The 18,694-nt window shown below is 39.5% G+C and overlaps 1 protein-coding gene across 8 annotated transcripts in view; it reads left to right on the forward strand.

The window, feature by feature from the left end:
- Positions 1 to 18,694, forward strand: part of PTPRG (protein tyrosine phosphatase receptor type G) — a 717,838-nt gene that overhangs the window by 316,303 nt on the left and 382,841 nt on the right. The window lies entirely within an intron of this gene.

Here is an 18,694-nt window from a genome sequence, read left to right on the forward strand (position 1 = left end):
TCAGAGGCCAGGATACTTTGGGCATAACAAGACTTGTTGGAAAAGGCAGTATAGTTAGGAAGAGTGAAAGGCAAAATGAAAATAGGAAGCCCTAACTTGAGATAGATTGACCCAGTGAAGGAAACCACGGGCTTAATTCTGCATGAGCTGAGTTGTTAATGATAGGAGACTTTGGAGATCCTTAGTTTATAGGGTTGCTGTAAGTCAGAAGCAGCTTGAATGCATGCAGTGATAACAAGCGGATGTAAGAAAAGTCAATTAGATTCAAATGGTAGCAGACAGTGGAACACAAATGTGCTGGTTTCCTGTGAGTGTTGTGTTGGAATTAGTTTTCTTCTTCGTTTTCTGCCAGTAAATATAGTCATGTGAAAAAAAAGTACACCCTATTTGAATTCTTTCGTTTTACATATCAGGACATAATAAAAATCATCTGGTCAGTAGCAGGTCCGAAAATTAGGTAAGTGCAACTTCAGATGAATAACAGCACCTGGCATATTACACTGTGCCATGATTTGTTTAACAAAAACAAAGCCAAAATTGAGAAGCCATGTTTTTAGTGGATGGAATGACAGACTAGGACTCAGGAGACCTGGGTTTGAATCCCTTCTCAGCCATGGAAACTGTCAAGAGTGGGAGTGGAACTGGTCAAAGCACTCTTTAAATATCTCACTTAGCTTGAAAGCGTTATTTACTTTGAAAGTCCTATTAGGGTCACTGTAAGTTTGGTTCCAACTTGACAACATGTAACAGTAATACCATTTACTGTACACACTTTTGCATTAGAACGTACATGCTAAAGATAAAATTGAAAAGAGACAAGTAGCATTTAAAATGTTCTGCATATCTTTTCCCCGAGTGTTCTCCTTCAAGTGAGATTGTAGGCAAACATTTTAGCACACCTTGATTAAAAATTTATAGCACATTTATAGCACTGCCAGGAATCAGATAAAAATTTCCCTGGTGATCACATCCAAGCTGCAGGCTGCCAGAAGTTGGCTACCCTTGCATTCAGCCAATTTTTATTATATCTGAATCATTTTCATGTAACGGTTTTGAACGTAATTCTTCACAGCTCGGCATGGATATAATTGGTGGCTACTTAGCTATTCGGAGCTGGCTTTTCTTGGGGTGATGGGGTCAAGCTGTTTTACTCTTTGACAGTAATTCAGTGTTTTTATGTACAACTGTAACCAGAATTCTAGCACATTGAGCAAACAAAATCACAAAAACTTATGTATGTTTGAGCACTAGGTACCTTTCATATATTTTTAACTACACCTCCCATAAATCGTAGCTAGAATGGCTTATTGCCAGGGATTATGGGAGCAGCTGTACAAAACAGTGGAGGCTGTCAGATGGCCTATTCTACATCTATTCTGTCTTCTCCTACGCAGAAACAGCAAAGCTGAAAAACTGAGCAAGTATCCCTAGTCCCCATGTTTTCACTACCAAGCTTCTCACAACCTCCTCTGCCCTAGTGTATACCCACATCCACCTTGCCAAGTAGCAGCAATATGTGAACCCTTTCTGGAGCAGCCAGGAGTGGCTTCAAAGCAAACATCTACTTTGCAACTGTCCACTGCCTTTACTTCTTGAAGATGATTCTGGGTCTATGTCAGATTAAACTATTTTCATGGGAAATAAAGAAGATGGCAATGGAAGCACTTGCTTTGTTTCGAGAGCCAGCAAATGATCTGCATTTGTTATTTTTTTAAAAATGGAGTGTGATGATTGACGTCTTTGGGTGGTTGCCTATAGAAGGTCCCCAGGAGGACCAGCCTGGCTCTCATTGGTGCTGTGTAGCAGAACCTACATAGGTAGCTCTTCCATTATTTTGTTCCGGAAAGTACAATGACTAGCCTGTGAGAGAACTGCCAGCTTGCTTAGGGGTGTGATCTAGAAGTAAACAACATTTTGATAAATGTACGCCCAGTTGCAGTCAACAATTCAAGGTTCTAATATTGATCTACGTTGTCCTTTGTAGCTTGAGTCATGGGTAAGTGAGGGTCAGCTTTCTGTCATAACTGCTTTGATGGATGGGGATGGGTCCCTGGTAGAGGGTTTTTTGGTTTCTTTGTTTGTTTGTTTTTTGTCTTGGATGCTGGATGTCAGAGGGAGTGTCCCTTTACTGAAGGGCCTTTGACTCATAATTGCCTTTCCTTGTCTGGTTTATCAGTGGCTCAGTCTGTTGACATTCAGGACACAGTGTTAAGGATCATACATCACTCTGGCTGGTACTCTCTGGGCTGATCGAAGATATTGTGATTAACAATAATCTGACTCAGAAGTCTGTTCTGTGTGTCATTTGTCAATAAGCCATATATTTTGGGAATACATGGGCCCGGGGATTGCACATTTAAACTTTCCCCATAAATTTCCAAGCAAAAACGTTACCTTTCTAGAAAGCGTGATAATAATTTGTTGTTACACCTCAGACCTATGGCTCAGAATAAGAATTCATTTGCTATAATTGAAGAACATGGAATATAGGCCAGCTGTTTAAGGATGGCTCTACTGTTTGTTTAAGGTTGGGCTATTGGATATGTGACCCTCTGGATACTGTAGGGTTATAACTCCTGTCATCTGCAGCCCAGGTAGCTAATAATAGCATTTATAGTCCAACAACGTCTGGAGCAGTAAATAATCATTGGGGATAGAAACCTAGTTAGAATTAATGTTATTACGGTAGTTTCAATACATGTTTATTCAAACAAAAACCATGGCTTGTAGTTGGCTTGTTCAGATAAACCATAGCTTCACTTTTATTTTTTTGATTATTTTTTCATTTCTCCATTATCCCTAAGAGAGAAGCAAATTTTAATCCTTGTTGAGACAGAATGAATTATTTTAGTACCCCTACAGCTACAGTAGGACGTGGTGGCGCTGCAGGCTAAACCGCAGAAGCCTGTGCTGCAGGGTCAGAAGACCAGCAGTCGTAAGATCAAATCCACGCAACTGAGTGAGCTCCCGTCGCTTATCCTAGCTCCCGCCAACCTAGCGGTTCGAAAGCATGCAAATGCGAGTAGATTAATAGGGACCATCTCGGTGGGAAGGTAACAGCGTTCCGTGTCTAAGTCGCACTGGCCATGTGACCACGGAAGATTGTCTTCGGACAAAATGCTGGCTCTATGGCTTAGAAACGGGGATGAGCACTGCCCCCTAGAGTTGAACACGACTGGACAAAAAAATTGTCAAGGGGAACCTTTACCTTTACCTTACAGCTAGGTTTCCTTATATAGCTCACCCAGAACTAAACCAACAAGGAAGGCATTTTATGATTCTAAACAATAACAGTAAGTACTTGCTGTATACAACTACTAGCTGTATGTTTTTTTAAGGTTAAAAAAAGGCCTGAAATTGCCCCAACAGATCCATTGCATTTAATGAATTGGGCCAAAAAAATATCCATGCCTTTTTTCCCCCATCTGTGATGCTGAGAAGCAGAAGTGGCTTATTTTGATTATTAGTAGGTTAACCCAATATGGGTGAAGGGCATTGAAAATCTCCCTAGATACAGAAATTATAAGGCCCTCTAACCCAAACCTGATTCACATCCCAAACCCTAGACCTTCTGTTAACCCTCATTATATAGGAATTCCAGTGGAGTTAAAATGTACAGATGCCATTCAACGTGTTCTTATTTAAAATCTGGGATAATGAGGATTAAAATATTTTAATTAGCAGTATGTAATAATAGTTACATACAACAGAGGGACGTGGTAGTGCTACAGGTTAAACCGCAGAAGCCTTTGTGCTGCAAGGTCAGAAGACTAGCAGTCGTAAGATCGAAGCCACGTGACACCCGTCGCTTGTTCCAGCTCCTGACAAACTAGCAATTTGAAAGCATGTAAAAAATGTGAGTAGATAAATAAGTACCACCACGGTGGGAAGATAACAGTGTTCCGCCCTGGCCACGTGGCCACAGAAACTGTCTTTGGACAAACGCTGGCTCTATGGCTTGGAAATTGGGATGAGCACTGCACCCTAGAGTTGGACACGACTGGACTAAATGTCAAGGGGAACCAGTTTTTCCTGATTCAGCTGTTATTATACACTATTATTAGCTTGAAAGCGGAAGCAAATCTTCCGAGTCTTCTTGAGACCATGTCCTAAGCCTAAATGATATTCAGGTGACACTGAACTGCACTTCAGTATTGCATCCAAATGCACCAGTGAGGAGTTTTTGGACTTTAAAATTTGGAAAGTGGCACAGCACAGAAACATTTGCATGTTGTTTTCAGTATTTTTGTGTCTAGGTGTTTTTCTCTGTAACATTGGTTATTTCTCTAGAAAATACAAACTAAGCTTAGAAATGGTCTTGATTTTTTAAAAACAATAGAGAAAATAATTAAGTCTTCTTAGATGAGTGCATTCTTTTTGTTGTCCTACCTGTTCAACAATATATTCAATACACAGTCAAATGTATTCTATAAATGTATGATTCATATACCTTTATTATTATTATTATTATTATTATTATTATTATTATTATTATTATTATTATTATTATTATTATTATTATTATTATTATTATTATTGTTGTTGTTGTTGTTGTTGTTGTTGTTGTTGTTGTTGTTGTTGTTGTTATTGTTATCGTTATCGTTATCGTTATCGTTATAATTATAATTATCATTAGTAGTAGTAGTAGTAGTAGTAGTAGTAGTAGTAGTAGTAGTAGTATAATATTATCATTAGCAGCAGCAGCAGCAGCGGCTGGAAATAAAAAGCAAAGCAAAAAGCAAAAGCGTGCTGCTTATATACCACCCTATAGTGCTTCAAGCACTCTCAGGGCTGTTTACAAGTTAATTATGCAGGCTACACATTGCCTCCCCCCAGTGAGCTGGGTACTCATTTTACCGACCTTGGAAGGATAGAAGCTGAGTCAACCTTGAGCCGGCTACCTGGGATTTGAACCCCAGGTCGTGAGCACAGTTTTGGCTGCAGTACAGCGGTTTAATCACTGTGCTACGAGGCAGCTTGTTTCCCATCAAAGGATCATCTGAAATGCATAGTTACAAAAACATACATTAGATAAGACGATGACCTGCTATTGCCTACAATACATGCTATTGTGTAGTCACAGTAGGTTTTTAGATAACTTGAGTTTTGTGTGCAAATTATGCTGTGGGGGATCCCTCAGGAAGAAATTTCACCACCCACACTGCTGAGCCACAGAGCTCCAAGAATTGGATGCTAATAGTATTGGAAGGTAGCTAGGCTGCAGCAGTGCCTGGAGGGAGGCCTGAATTCCCTTGCAGTTGCGGAAGCCATATCATTGTTGTCGTCCTTGTTGTACTACAGCATCAAAGGCCAGAATCCTATTATGCTTGCATAACATGCCATAGCTAATTAGTAAAGTTCAGGGCACATGTCTGTTGCGTTCTTACTCACACACCTGATTGTGCAACTCAGATTGACCCTGTCACCTCATTTCCTGCAACAAATTAAGCAATTTCTTTACATAAACATCAGGAAAATTTCAGCCAATTTATAATGAAAAGAGAGTAAAGTATCATTGTTGTACGGTGTTTTAACAGGGCTGGTAAATTCAGTTATTATTCACAACTAGCATCTGTACATCAAATCCCATGAGATTTCCAAAGTCAATAGATATGGAACTCCCACAGATTCCTTGGGTGTACTCTATTTATGTTGTATGCCATCCAGTTGCAACTGATTTATAGCAACCCATTCAAGGTATGTGAAATATTTAAGGAGTGGTTTTATAAACATTGCTACTCCCAATAAGTCTCCATGGCATAGTGGGGATTTGAACCCACTTCTCCTGAGTCCTAGTCCTTCACTCTATTCACTACATTACACTGGATCCCATGGGTGTTCTCTAGATGGAACTAAAAGCCAGATTTAGCCAAAAACAAATAATTACACTTTAGCAGAATTTAAATGCATATTTGAATCTGGGTTTTTTCCCCCCACTTTCTCTTAATGTAAGAGATGAACAGTTGTTTTTATTTGCAGGTATTGTTCCCTGTTTTTTCTGTGCATGAGCATTTACAGCATCTAGTAATGGAACATGTGGGAAAGGATGAAATACTGTGCAACAGGAAAAAAAGTATTAACTGTTACTAAGGTTCTAATGACAGATGCATCAAAATCAGTGAACATAGACTATTCCCTTGAGAGAAATCTTTGGGAATAAAGAGCTAGATTTAATTAAATTTATGGAAGGTTTTAAATATATATAAGTCTAACTGTGTGTATATATAGTTCTGCAGCAGACACTAAAAACACTTTATGAGGTTCATAAACATGATCAGTGTTGAAATTTTTTTCATACCTTTAAAAAGCACAAAGGAAAACAGGAGCAATGCAGTTTTACAAAAGGGATGTAAAGGAATATCCGCATAGTTTTATGGTTGAAACAGGCTACTGTGTGTATTCTTCCGCCATGACAAGAGTTCTCCTGTCTAGCCCCAAAGCTGGGCACAGAGCATTCTTTTGTCTTAATGTGATTTGTGTGCTATTTGCACAAAATATCTCTGATGTCTTTTCATTTGACAAAGTTAAGCTCCCCCACATAGGCTGCCTGAATACTCACTAAAGTACGAGGAATTCAGCTAATGCTACCACTTTTTACAAGCCCATGCAAGAAAGCAGTAGTTGTCATTGCTCCAGGTTTTACACATTTATTCAAAAAAAAAAAAAAAGAAGTCTTTGAAATCCACAACTGACACTTGTGCTGCCTGTTTTTCCTTCCCAAAGTGTTCCACCCTCCTGCTGGGCTAAGCATGTACAAGAATGGTATCTCTGTCACTGGCACGTTGCCTCTGATTAAACAGTTCTCTTTGCAGTTTTCTACTGTAGCACAACTTATTTTCCAATTTTTTCGGTACATGTGACCCTGTTTACAGTTTGTGCAAGCTATGTGCACTTCACAATCGCAAAATGAAGTGTTTGACCAATGGCAGTCTGCTGCTGCGGGACCTCCATCGCATTGTACTAGCAGAGCATGAGAGGGAAAACATAGCAGAAAGGGCACGGGGGGGGGGGAAATCCTCAGAAAAGTGATCCAGGTCCACAGCACTCTTGGCAATGTCAGCCTTGTCCAGCAATCTTAGGACTAAACATTAGCAAGAACTGTGGGATATAGGGCAGTTGCTGTCAGTCCTATGTTGCTTAACAATGGATTTCTTACTCCTGCAGGGAGCTGGGCTCAAAGATTCTTTGGTTCCTTTCCAGCTGTATAATTCTATGGATTTACTAGGATTTTCACGTGATCAAACCCAGCATGTGTTAGCTCCTTTCATAGCTTATCCATGTGGAATGCTATAGCCTAGCAGAACCAGTTAGCAGCATTTGCTACTGGATATTCCTTCCTGGAGGCTGGGATCATACTTGGGGTCTAGAATGAAACAACTGTCAGTGATGTGCTCAGTTTCTAGAGTGTGTGCGCAGGATGTAGTCTGTCTTGCAGAGTGCCCTCTTTTTGTGTACAAAGTGCCTTTTCCTCCTGTTGCACACCCGCTGAGTCCCACTGTTATGATTTGTAACTACTGTATGCACAAACCCGAGGCCAGAAAGAGCTGGCTCCATGTTGCGCACCTATGGGAAACGCTATGAATAAGGGGGAGTTATGTAGTGAACACCCTGCCTTGCCATATATGTAATGGCATTGGCCTGCAGCAATGGGAATTGTTGGGAGGCAGAGCCAGAGTGAAACTAGAAGGGAGGGGTGAGTTTGAGTGAGACTGTTGGAGTTAGACAGTTAGAGGCTTGACAGTTGGAGAGTGAGGAGTAAGGCTGTGGAGAGTTAAAGGTGGCAGTTGAGATGAGGACGTTAAAGGAAGTTGAACAAGGAATAAGTTATTAAGAAGCCAATAAATGCTTCTTAATTAACGTCTCTTAACAACTTATTCAAATGAACTGTAATCAATAAACCTGTTTTATGTTGAATGTCACACAGCGTGTGGACCTCAAATCTTTATGAGTAGATTGTGTTGGTAAGGACCATCTGGTGGCAGCGTGAAGTACAAAGGGAACGTGACTTGTGTGCCATGGGTAAGTGAAAAAAATCTGGGGGCACACAGGAAAGAGGGTGCACGTCACATACATGTGCACAAATAACCTTGGATTTACAAGACTTTTAACGCAGCACAAAAATCTTTCTGCAGGCACCAGGTTTTGTGTGAAATTAGCCCCCTCTTCAACTCTCTTGCTAATGAAATGTGCCCCTGATTTCTTCACTGTTGTGCAGGACAGTTGTTTGTTTTTTGTTGTTGTTGTTTAGGAGGAGTTGTGTTGCAAGCATTGAGGCATGCAATAATTTGGGACATCTTTACTCCTCGTTGAAAACCCAGAAAAAAGCCAGTGGTATGTATAACCAGTGGTTGTGGATGCAGAGTGAGCATAGAGGATTCTGGCTGAAGTTCTTCCTGCTTCATTGAGCCATCCTTTAGAAGGAGACGTTGTTAATTGTACCACCATGATAAATAAGTGCAGTCAGGTAAATGCAGTTTGGTCTTTTCTGCCCCAGCCTGGATTTAAAATGGCAAGCAATGGGAAAAGGTGCAATCAAATGTATATTGATAGCCACAACAATGTATGAACAGGTCACTGTGACCTGTCATTACATTATTTACTGTTTGGATTTTATTGCTCTATTTATTATTCATTTGTTTGTCACAGCAAGATGGGTCATAGTAATTTTCTGGCATTCAGAAGTTCCATTCTCATTTTTCTTGATCAATAATGCCAAACGATGGCTAAATACAAACTATATATTTAAACATTTCTTCAGGGAATAATGAGGCATTCCAAAAGTATTAAAATTTTATTACAGCATTTAAAAACTATCCATCCAATATGAAATTTGAGTCAGATTTTCATATATTAGTCTGCCTCATGCTTTTGATTGTTGAACTAGATTATCATCTCATTTTAATGTTTAAATCCTCGGAACACACGCCAACAATGAAGCCTTCAGGAACAGCTATTAAGGCTATCTTCTGGTCACGGTGCAAACTCCTTTTATGGATGGGAATGTTTATTAATTTTTCAGCTTGTACATTATGTGTTACAGGTAGTGTCCTCATGTTTAGCCTCTTTGCTCCATCATTGCTTGTTTGCATCACAAGGGTAGTGTTACCCAAGTACTGCAGCTTCCTCCCTTTCAGATTGTTGCTTTTAAATGCTGAAGGTGATAATAGACTAGGTGAGGTTGGCATGCTCCCAACAAGACGTGTAGGCTCAAGACGTATAGGTAGCAACTGAAAGGGGTTATTGTGATTATCACATGGAAAGCACTGTGGGTGAGTGAGGTCCTATTCCTGGCTGAGCTGCTCTCAGGGACGAGGTCTTCGAAGAATTAGGTACTTATAACCATGGAGAGGCGCAGCTAAAGGAATCCAGAGTCAGGTAAATCATAATGTGATGATCAGCTGTGCAAATCATGAACCATCCAACAGGTCCCTTAATTGGGAGGAAAATGGCCTATAAATAAACAAATAAATCTAGAGTCAAGCTGGTCAAGGCGTAATAATGAACAAACAGGGTGAATCCAAAAGAGTGTGATCAAGGTTATCTGAAGTCACACACAGCTAGAGAATCAACCACAAAGGCCAGCATGCACAGGAGAACTTGAGCTAGAAGCAGCATTGCTCTGTCTCCAATTTAGATTCCCAGACTTGAGTATTCTGTCTGGGCTGCTGAAACTCCACTTCAGCTGCAGGATTTGACCATCTGGTTTCAGTAGGAGGGAAGGGCTTGACTTCCAGGATATCCCCTGCTCTTGAGGAAATCTCTTTGCCTGAGGAATCTTCTGAAGCCATGTACTTCACTTGGATATTTCTAACTGGGCTTGTGCCTTTGTCCTGTGGCATGGGCTGGAAGGAAGTCCATGCTCCTTCTCCTCTTCCTCCTCTTTTTCCTCTGTCTCAAGCGCGGAAGTGCTTTTGTCTGAAGGTTCAGCCTCTTATATATCCAAAGACCCAAGCTGGGCACAGAGATGCTATCATCTGGGGTTCAGCCTCCTAGATTTAGGCTCTTGACTGCAGGGCCTGGAAGTTCCTCAACTGTGTTTCATGGAGGTGGAAGAGCAATTCAAGCTGTTGTCCTCGCTGGGGGACTCATCTAGTGGGACCATGACAGGCCCGAATCCAGCCTTCTAATCCAACTTCCTTCAATATTGTGGGAAAGCTAGTTCAGAAATGATGAGAGTTGAAGTCTGAAGCATTTGGAGGCCACCAGACTGAGTGAGACTATTGATTACCATTCCTTACTGGCTCTAAGTGGTGGAACAAACACTCTGAAGTACAGTAGCCGAGTGGCTAGAATGCTATGTTAGCATATAAGAAGAGCTTGAAAACTTTTCCTTAGTTTTATATTCTTTTTGTTTGTGAGTAGATTTGGCTTCTTCTGGATTTCAGCTGACAGAGAGAGGGCTTTAAGGAAGTTTTCTGCTCCTTTTTTTCTCCCTTCCTCGCTGAATGTTACGTGATTCCAGAGGCAAGCCATGGCTCCTGATCTGGCAGCCAGGCCTAATTTGTAACAAATGGTGGGAAGCAGATGCCAGCTCTAAATCTGAGTTGGCGGAAGAAACTATCCTCCAAAGCTTTTTGGATCTCCTCCAGAATAAATTGTGATCAAGGGCGAAGATAAAGTGTCCCTGCTTCAAGGATAAATGGATTGTAAATGATATTTTAACTCTTGTGGACTCCAGCTTGAACAGAAGCGTGTCAGGATGAAATCTCTGAAGTGAATTCTAATGTCTATTGATCCTCAGTGGCCTGCGGCCTGAACAGTCAGGAGAATGTCACTGTGTGAGGAAGTCCCTCCCGCCCTTGGACCATGGGCTGCTGGTACTATTGACAAAAGAACCTGGCAACAGCAGACGTGACAACCTTCTAGGACATTTCTTAACACTCCCTTACATCAATAAATAATATATTGATCCAAGGCACTCTCAGTGAACTTCTCTTTTGGAGGCCTTGGCAACATTTTATTTTATTTTTTTGCAGGAAGGCAGCCTATTTTCACTCCATCTTGAAAGCCTCATTTTTATTCTTTGCATCAAAGTGTCCTTTAAGTCTTCAGAAGATGCACCTTCTTAGATGTGCCTTAGTTTTATATTAGCAGGGTAAGCACATAGGAGAAGCTGAGCGAGATCAGATCTAGGTGTGCATTCTGTTTTCTCAAGTGACCAACACAAGTGCTTTGTGGAGCCACGTATTAGGAAAAGTGCATACACTTGTTTGCTGACGCTTCTCTTTCATGCATGGATGAGGCCATTTTGGCTGCACACAGACGCTTTGAGAATTAGTTCCATATTAGTATGTACAATGAAGATATCTAGGCTGTATGGGTGGAATGAGAGGAAATTCTTTTCCCACCATACTGGCTAATTGGGAAATGTTTTGCATATATGCAGCTTAACGAGGCCTTGCAGGCCATATTTATTTTATTTAAATGTAATTTAAAATGTGTGACGGTTGCAGCTGTCGGAGAGCAACTGTGGTATGGATTTCTCAGTGCTTTCCAGAGCATTATGACTCTGCTTGCACACAACTCAATAGCCACTGTAAAAAGAGTAGAATAATTAAAAGCAATTCATTCAATACTCTTTTAAGTACTAAAATAAGCTCCAACAATTGGCCAGTAAATAACCTGCAGTGAAATCTGATAGCCCTGAGGGGGAAAGCATAGAGAGAAGGAAAGTATAGGAGAGTTCGTCAGCAGGACAGAAAGGGACCTGGCAGGTACTTAACAAATCAGGTGGAAAAAAGAAGCTTTGAAAAGAAATCAATCCAACTGAAAAGAATGCATTTATCAGTGGTTTGATTAAACAATTCAAACATAACATGGGGAGGATTGGAAACTTTTCTAATAGGTCGGTGAATCAGCCAGCATTAAACAATGGTCACCACTGCAGACTTGATACTAGAGGTTTGCAGATTTGCGTTGGTCCTACCGCTCACTGGGGAATTCTGGGAATTGTAGTCCCAGAACATAAGTCGGCTTGATAATAAATGGATTAAAGAAACAAATATGATCCCTTCCATAACTTCCCCATATACTGTACAGTGACTTCAAATTTAAAACTGAAGACAAAATTGTTGTTGTTGTTGTTGTTACTGAATACAAATACAGTGGTGCCTTGTAAGACGAATTTAATTTGTTCTTGCAAAAAATTCATCTTGCGAAACACGTTTTCCCATAGGAATGCATTGAAATCTAATTAATGCGTTCCTATGGGCAAAAAAAGTCAGAACAAAGTTAAATTTGGTTTACAAATTGTTTATTAAGTGCTCTTTAAAGCCATACATATTGTGCAGATGATTTCAAAAATTTCAATAAAAAACTTTAACTTTTTAAACATCATAGAAAAACATTTAAAAATCACCAAACATGAGGCAGGAACATCTGCCTGCACTGACAATGAACAGAAACAGTCACTAATAGTCCTTGGATTGTGCAAAACTCTTCGGAAAGTGCATTTTCAAGGCATGTAAACATACAGAAACCAACAGTACAGAAACTTTTTACATTTCATATTTTAAACTGAACAAGTGAGGCTAAAGTCTTCTAACAGAAAACATTCGTCTTGCGAAGCACGGCCATAGGAACATTTGTCTTCTGGGTCATCAACCCCATCGCCAAAACCATTCGTCTTGTGAGTTTTTCGTCCTGCGAGGCTTTCATCTTGCGAGACACCATTGTACATATTGTTGTAGATCTAAAGCTTTGGAACTAGGCAGATCAGAGGAGATGGCCAGGAAAGAAGGAGGACATCAGTCCTTTTGTTTGTTTGCTTGCACTGGAGATAAGCCATAGTTCAACACATGTTTTGTATGTAAATGGTTCCAGGTCCAATCCCTGTCCAATTTAATTAGAGAATTGGGTGATAGGTTATGAGAAAGGCCTCAGCTGAGAACCTATAAAGCTAGACCAGTGTGGTCCTTAGGTTGTTATAACAGGACTTAGTACACTTGGGTTGAGATCCCTATTCAGTCACAAGCTGTCGTAGTCCTGACCCACCTGACAAGGTTGTTGTGTAGATGAGGTAAGACACAGAAGATCCATGTCTCCTGCATTGAGGGTATGATTTATTTATTTATTTTGTGCATTTATATACTGCTGACTTAGTGCCAAGCATTATTCTAAGTGGTTTACGACAGAACAACTTAGCAACAACCCATGCCCCCAACCAGCCAACACAAACACCTCAAATAAACAAACATTAAATGATATAAATATAAAAGTAAAATGAATATAATGATTTAAATAAAATAATAAGTTAAAAGAATTGTCTCTTCCTAAGGAGCTTCATACATGCTTACCTACTTACGTATGTAACAAGTTGGGAAGAGAATCAGGAATATTAGACATAATTCATTGTTTTGTGAAACCATATACAGGGTATGTCTTTCAGTGTACCTTTTTTTCCTTTAAAAATCTCTTTCATCTTTAACATTCTTCTGGATTGGATTTTTATTTGTTGTGTGACATATTGTTGTCTTTTCTTACTTTTATGTGAAGCAAATGTTAAATAAATTGATTTTTAATGTTCATCATTGCCTCTTAGGAAGAGCAGGCCATTAGCTAATGACTACCATGATGAACATATTTGGAATAGTAAGCACCTTTTAAAAATAAATAGAAAAAAAATGCTGCATGCTTTATGAAGTCATGATTAGTCTGTGGGGAATCCTAGGGCACTTAATTCTGCTTCAGTGAGAATGCATGTTTGTTACAGTTCTGAGCATAGGCTTGGTCAGGAAAGGAAGAGAGTCTTACAGAATGACCAGTTTACAAAATCCTGTTTCATTAATTTCGTTTCAGTAAATAATAGGTTTTATAATTTAGTACAGTACTCTTAAGAACGACTTTCCTCGTTGCTATGCATTTGATATTTTTCCCACATAAAAGAGAAACAGACTATGGGTTTATAATCTTGCTGTCGTGGTTACAGTGAACAGTATCTATGCATTTTTAATATGTTGTTACAACAATGACGCTTTCTGTTTCTGTTTTTTTAAAAATTAATTCTACATATGCTCCCTCGGATGTATACCACCACTACGGCTTAGGTTTAAAGCAAACACAAAACACTCTCGTAATGTTGCAGCATCTGCTATTAAGACAACCCCCAGAGAAACATATTGTTCAATGCAAGCAAGTTGCCAAACTTCTGAAATCTGTAGATAGCTTCCTCTACTAGTTTACATTCAAAATGCAAGTTTTAAAAGTAGAGATGCTTTTTCCCCCCTGCTCCTTCCTTGTGAAGGCCAGACATCTGTGGTGTCGCTAAAGGACAGGAAAGGCCTTTTCAGGCCTCTTGCAGTGAGGAGGGCCCACTGCTTGAACCATGGAGTGTGAAATGAGAAGCAGTTAGTAGTACTGTATTCGGCCACTAACCTCATCTACTCTCATGATGTGAAATCTGACCCCATGCAGAGCAGCCACCATATAGAGTCTCTTAGGCTCTGCTCAATCATATTCAAATCTTTAATAGAGAATATAATTAGACCATAAGGTGTACATCAGGTCAGTGCCTCATGGTAGGCTTCACGCAGCATGATGAGAAGAGACAATGCCAGGACACAGTTTTATTGGTCATAGTCAACACCGTCAGGTCAATGAAGCCTGTCTAGAATTATCCGTTCAGGTTATTACAACAATACAAGGTTTGGAGCTCCCTTTGTCTGTAATCAAAAGTGGTTGAACAGTCTATTTTGGATCCTTTCTCACAAGAGGATTGTAAGCTGTGTAGATGCCTGCTCTACAAGAAGTATCATTTGTAGCTGGCAAAGAAATATAGCCTGAACTCATGTTGATTGACTCCTGGTAGGACTAACCTGTCTCAGATAATGAAGTTTAGTGTTCTGCCAAGTTAGATTCCTAGCCAGACATAGATGTTATGGACTCCTGTGTTTTTTTTTTTTTTTAAAGGTACTATGCAGGTCAAAATACCTCCATGTCAAAGTTCCTGAGAAAATCACAGGGATGATAAACCATTTTCGAGCCTTTGTTCCAATCTGGCAGCACTCAGAAAAGAACAAAAGCAGCATTGTAAACAGCTGGCTTTCAGGCAGAACAATTATAAGGTGCATAAGATCCAGTGAAAAAATTAATCAAAGTTTATAGAGTTCAAGGAATGCAGTCAACCACTTGTTTGCTGGGTCCAGGGATTCAGCAATGTGTTGAGGATCTGCATCTATCTACTACCCAGGACCTGTTGCCATTAGATAAGCAACTGCCGAGTTCCAGCTGCTTAAATAACCCAGCCTTTTAAGGCTTTCCTCTTAGGGCAGGGGAAAGAATCATTATGTTTATCTGTGGAACTGGGTATTGCAACTACTTATTCAGCAAAGATTTCCGTCAAAAACTCAAGAGAAGGCAGCTGAAGAAAACTGAGGCCAGAAACTGCAGGATCCGCCTACCCAAAATAAATGTGATATATTTCCCCAAATAGGTGAGTGTTAAAGGAAGATGGTAGCAGTCTGATTCCTTCACCATTTAAAGCGTTGGCTTTGTACCTAAGCTATAAAGACAAGCTCTCCCTGTCTTAGCATTTCTGCTCTGGATTTATTCATAAAGTTGACTCATACTACTCCCGCCAGGTTTAAAAATCTGTGAATTATTGATTTCTACATTGTAGGGCTTTGTGTCCACATGTGTTTGCAACCGTTAACATGTGCTTCAATATCACTAAAATATGCAGAACATTAGCTGTCATCCAGGAATTGAAGAAGTGCTGTTTAAGGTAGATCACATCATCTTTTAAGTTTTGAGGAAGCTGCACGCCAGGGATATCACTGTTCTTTAAATGTCTGCTTGAAAGATTTGGCAAGTGTAGCTCTGGTTGTTCAGCTGTAAGGAGTTCATAGCTAATTCTGTATTAAAATATTGCCAAACCGATTAAAACTAGAAAGTGCACCATTACCAGCTTTTAATGAATTCCTCCGTGAATGCTGAATAACAATTATTTTATGAGGACAGTGCATGGCAAGTACTTCTCAAGAAGAAAAATTAAAACCTCTAGATGCAGTTTGATGGGTTTAATGGTTTATTCCAAAACTGTTTTCTAAAATCTTGCCTATCTTGCATTAATGTAATGAGTATTACCTTCCTTTTCTAATTCAGATTTCTAGGTTAGCTGTTCCATTTCAGGTGGGAAGTGTTTGGTACAAAAAGGCTGGGATTTATTGTGTCTGTGAAGCCCCATTTTCATGAGGCAAACAAAACCAACTATAATCTTTCAATATAGATTTTACTTGTCAAAATAATTACTGCCTCATTGCCAACTGCAAGAGCAATTAGGCAACCTCTAATGAATAGTTTTATACATTAGATTTTATTCTGCTCTATTTTTATAGTGCTTATCTCATTAAATAACATTCTTCAGTCAGAAATGTCTGAATCCATTACACACTTCACAACTACAGTAAGAAGAAATTTCTAGTCCTTTTGCTTTGAAATGATTTTTTTTTTTGAGGTGCATCTTTTAGCTTCCATTTATGGCAACTTTAATGAATCATAATCACCATTGTTGTTGTTGTTCTTGTTGTTGTTATTCAAAAACACCAGGCACAGTCAGAATTATAAAAACATCGACTGGTATTATAAAACAGATCCAAGTTTTAACCAAAAAACCTAAGTATCTGTTAAATATTGGCGCAGTACGTATAGTGTTCTGAATATTGCCATTTTTTGTAGCTCTGCTGGTGTGATTACTGAGATCTGCAACTGTTTATAGTACTGGACGAAATTTCTTGATATTGTTCTCAAAGCCCCAATGACTACGGGGACCACTGAAGTGTGTTTCTTCCAGAAGTGCCATGTTTCGATTGCCAGTCTCTGTACTTTTTAAATTTTCCAGTTCTTTATTTTAAACTCTGGCATCCCCTGGAGTTGCAATCTCAATGATCTGGACATTCCTTTTGATGCCACCTTCCCCAATTTATTCACCATGGGCCATTAAGACAGTTTTCCAGTTTTCCATGTTTTTCTTGAGATAAATCTGAATGTTTTTAATTTTTAGGCAGGTGTATTATTATTACAGTGGTGCCTCGCATAGCGAGGTTAATCCATTCCGGATTAACCTTCGTTATAGCGAAACATCGCTGAACGGGACAGGGAAAGCCATTGGAACGCATTAAACATCATTTAATGCGTTCCAAAAGGCTCCTTTACTCACCATTCAGCGATGCTTCCTATGGCCGGCAGCCATTTTCGCGCCCTCGTTAAGCGAGGGGAGGGCGCGAAAACGCTGCGCGCGGCCATTTTGGGGCTTCTGGCGGCCATTTTGTCCACCGAACAGCTGATCGTCGGGGCTTCGTTTTGCGAAGATCAGTAAGCGAAACACTTACCGATCTTCGCAAAGCGAGTTTCGCCCTATCTAAAAGTCATTGAGCGATCGCATTAGCGATCCAAAAGAAGGGACCGCTATGTGATTTCGTCGTTGTACGGTGCACTCGTTAAGCAAGGCACCACTGTATTATTATTATTATTATTATTATTATTATTATTATTATTATTATTATTATTATTATTATTATTATTATTATTATTATTATTATTATTATTATTATTATTATTATGGTCAAGTGACCAGGAAGATAAAAATACGTTATTTAGATACAATCACATAATATCAGAGACATTGGCCAAGACATGACATGACACCATCAATGCACCCTCTGGCTCTTTTACTACATTGAAGTTAAAAAGATGTTCTGAGTTAACCAGCAGCATTGAAGGATATAAAAGCTTTTGAAACATCGATTAGGAGATACATATAACCATCGGTATGCCACCCCAACTCTCCTAGAAGATAAGTTAAACAAAACATCTCTAACAGGGGCAGGGGCACTCAAATACCTTATGTAGTCAGGAAACTGCAGCCAGCTATTGCAGCAACACAGTATTTGGCCACTTTGCTAGTAATGTAAGAAATCTTATTGGAGAGTAGCAACAGAATATACAACTAATCGGATCTCCACAGAAATGGGCAGGTGCATCTTTTAGCTTCCATTTATGGCAGCTTTAATGAATCATCATCACCCTTGTTGTTGTTGTGAGAGCAACTGAAATAATGAGAGCAACTGAAATAATGTTGCTGGCAAAAGAATTTCTCTAAGGAGAACTTTTCGTAAATGGGTTTATAGGAGCACCCCATTCCTCCACACCAGACTTGGAGGAAGGCCTTGGTGGATGATTCTAAAGCATGGACGAGTGAAGGCATGCCATCAGGTACTAATAGTAGTCACCATCACTGAAGCCCTTCAAGAAAGAATTTGAGCTGCAGATCTACTTTTTTTCTCTTTTTCTAAGCTAGATATGTTGCCCTAAAGGATGTTTGAAGATTTAATTTGTTGATTATCATTGTACAAATATAGAGAGCCAGCTTTCCTCATACTGACAGCTGAAAAACAAACTGTGAAAGTAAACAATTCTGAATAGAGTGAGACTCTGTCCCCCTCTTCCTCTACTTCTATCCTGTACTCATTTGTCCTTTCATAACTGAGGAATCATAAACAGGCATAGTTTTTCTTTTCTTCATATTTTAAATCAGTACGTCGTCATTGTTTTCTTCTTCTTTGATGTCTCCATCGTAAGCCCACAAATTCTACTATTTTACACTTACAACCACTTTTTTTCTGGTTTGTGAAAGACTCTTCTTTGTACTTTCTAGCCCAAAAACCAAAGATACACTTAGTTCTTAGTAAATGCAAAT

The sequence above is a fragment of the Pogona vitticeps genome, chromosome 2, assembly GCF_051106095.1.
Source record: "Pogona vitticeps strain Pit_001003342236 chromosome 2, PviZW2.1, whole genome shotgun sequence".
Taxonomy (NCBI): Eukaryota; Metazoa; Chordata; class Lepidosauria; order Squamata; family Agamidae; genus Pogona; species Pogona vitticeps.